This window comes from Diabrotica virgifera, chromosome 9, assembly GCF_917563875.1.
Source record: "Diabrotica virgifera virgifera chromosome 9, PGI_DIABVI_V3a".
NCBI lineage: Eukaryota > Metazoa > Arthropoda > Insecta > Coleoptera > Chrysomelidae > Diabrotica > Diabrotica virgifera.
Genome location: NC_065451.1, coordinates 111,039,037 through 111,041,689, shown reverse-complemented (window position 1 = coordinate 111,041,689; position 2,653 = coordinate 111,039,037). Strand labels below are relative to the sequence as shown.

General features: G+C 30.5%; 1 non-coding gene across 1 annotated transcript; it reads left to right on the top strand.

Annotated features, from left to right (window-relative positions):
- The first annotated feature begins 1,481 nt into the window (after positions 1 to 1,481).
- Trnay-gua (transfer RNA tyrosine (anticodon GUA)) lies at positions 1,482 to 1,553 on the top strand. Its single transcript has one exon. It is a non-coding gene; the product is annotated as a tRNA-Tyr (tRNA).
- Positions 1,554 to 2,653: the final 1,100 nt, after the last annotated feature.

Genomic DNA, 2,653 nt, shown 5'->3' with positions numbered 1-2,653 from the left:
ATGCTGAACCACAAGAAAACATCAATGATTTAAATAAGACCATCACTACGGCCATGTTAGAGAGCCAAACCGCATATTTCCAAAAAAACTCAAAAAGAAACAAAACTGAGCGACCGACGCTACTATTCGCCAAATGGAACAAAGAAGAATCATGAGAAGCGAAGAATTTACCACAGTTGAAGAACTTAACGAAATCAACAAGCAAATAATCTCAAAGGCTATAAGACGCAACATTAAAACATACAATCAAAACCAAATTAAAAATATAATAGAAAATAACAACAGTATGAAGGTTCTACGTAAAAAACTCGAAAGTGGGAAAAAACAAATGACGAGGGTTAAAGACAAACAGATAAGTATTACAACAAATAGAGAACATATCCAAAAAGTAGTTGAAGACTTCTATCATCTACTATATAAAAGCCCAAAAGAATTGAATTTGGACTCAGATGCTGAACCAGATATACTAAATACTAAAAAGGTTATCGTAAATCAAGGATCTGAACTGCTACCGGATATCACACTGGATTAAATAAATCTAGCCTTGAAGAAAACAAAAAACAATAAGTCCCCTGGTGAAGACTGTGTGGTTGCCGATGCAATTAAGATTGGTGGTAACTATTTACTTAAGAAAATAAGAGATCTGTTTAATATCTGTCTTTTTAACAGCTTTATACTAGACAAATGGTAAAACACCTTAGTGATACTAATCCACAAAAAAGGGGATAAAGCTGATTTGGAAAACTACCGACCAATTAGGACAAGGGCATTAAAGACATTTTAGTTCATTCTCAAGGTCTTCATGTGTGAGAAGATAATTTTAATGTAAGTATTTAATATCTGTTGTCTGCTTTTTTTAGTAAATCAAGTGTATTTTGAACAAAACGACAATAAAACTTTTGGTATATTTTGGTAGATTTACATTAGATATTGAATAATATTTACGTATATAATATTTTTGTGGAACTGTCTTTATTATAAAATTAAAATAAACTAATAATAATAATTGTCACTCAAATATTATGAAATATATAGTTCACAGCAAGTACCTAAAGATCTATAGAACTGAGATACACCATAAAATAAGTACAAGTAAACGTATGAATAATATCAAAAGTAGTGAAATAATGGCGCAGTCCTTGAATATTGTTAACTGTATAACGTCACGACCAATGATGGAGCGTTTTGGACTGGCTGATATAATTTGAATTTTCTCTCGATTTTAGATTTAAAAACGTTTTTATATACTTCACTTGGTCTTTGTCACTATGTCCGTGAAATCTTGTAATCTACTTTAAACATACTTTCAGACTAATTAGACACCTGAAATTTTCAGAATAGCTGAGAAATCGATAAAAATGCATTATTCAACAGCTTTTATATAATATGGATTAATTGAGTTTGATTTTTAATTTTAAGACATTTTAGATGTATATAATAGAATGACATTTAGATCTGGTTTTAAAGTACGAAAATAAATAGCGAATATAGCCTAGTGGTAAAGCATTCGACTGTAGATCGAGAGGTCCTCGGTTCAAACCCGAGTATTCTCTATTTTCTTTTATTATTTTTTTTTTTTTAGTTTACTTTAGTTAGCATTTTCATATTGAATAAACTTGGGCTGGATCTGGACTGTATATAGAGGTGGTTCTCTTTTTTGTGATTCCAGTGGTTGAAATAATGTTATACTGATTTAAATGTATTAATTAAACATGCATTAGGAAAATGCAATTTACAAAACCAGTATAAAAACAAAAATTGATCTACATAAAAAACATTAAATAGTTATGGCAACAATTTCAATTCTTCTTCAATATCTTCTTCTTTCAAATTAGGGTGGGCTAAAAAAAGAAAACTGTACACATATTTTGTTAAATTTTATTAGCTGTATAAGGTATATCACAATAATTATTCTTTCTAAACATGTTTCATCAATTTTTTACCATTTTAAACGTGTTCTTTGATTTACATATATGAGTTTAAAATCGATTACAAAATTCTTTCATGACAGGAATTGAAACAACAATATAGTTGATAATTTTATATTGTGTCCTATATACAGTGATAAGCGCACTAATAACCGGCAAAATAGCGCAAAAGATGGAGAACATAATACATTGCGAAACAACAAGAGATGAAACTAGTGGAGATGGAAACTATCGTTATATATGTATAAATTAACATTACATTACATAGTTTCCCACCTTTAGACGTCTGTGACAGGAGTATTTTATAAAATTCTACTGTCACAGTGACAGTTGTCATACTCCTCTGATACATCTAAAGGCGGAAATAGTATATTACATACTTAGCGGGAAAGTACTCTATTTCAGCCGAGCGGCAAGGTAGTTTACCGAGGTGCGAAGCACCGAGGTAAACTACAGACGCGAGGCTAGAATGAGTTCCCGCGAGGTTTGTATACTATTTTACTCACAATCGGTTAGTAGTTTATGGATTTCTAATACTCACAATCTACCAATAATAATTTCGTTTCAAATATCTGTATCCATTTTCATTATGTGATAAGATGAATTATTTTAAGTAACCTGTGATCATAATTGATAATAATAATGGATATGTGGAGAATTCATTACATGGACAAATAAAAATTGCTAATATGTTGTCTCATGTATAAAATCCAGAAACGTCGGCG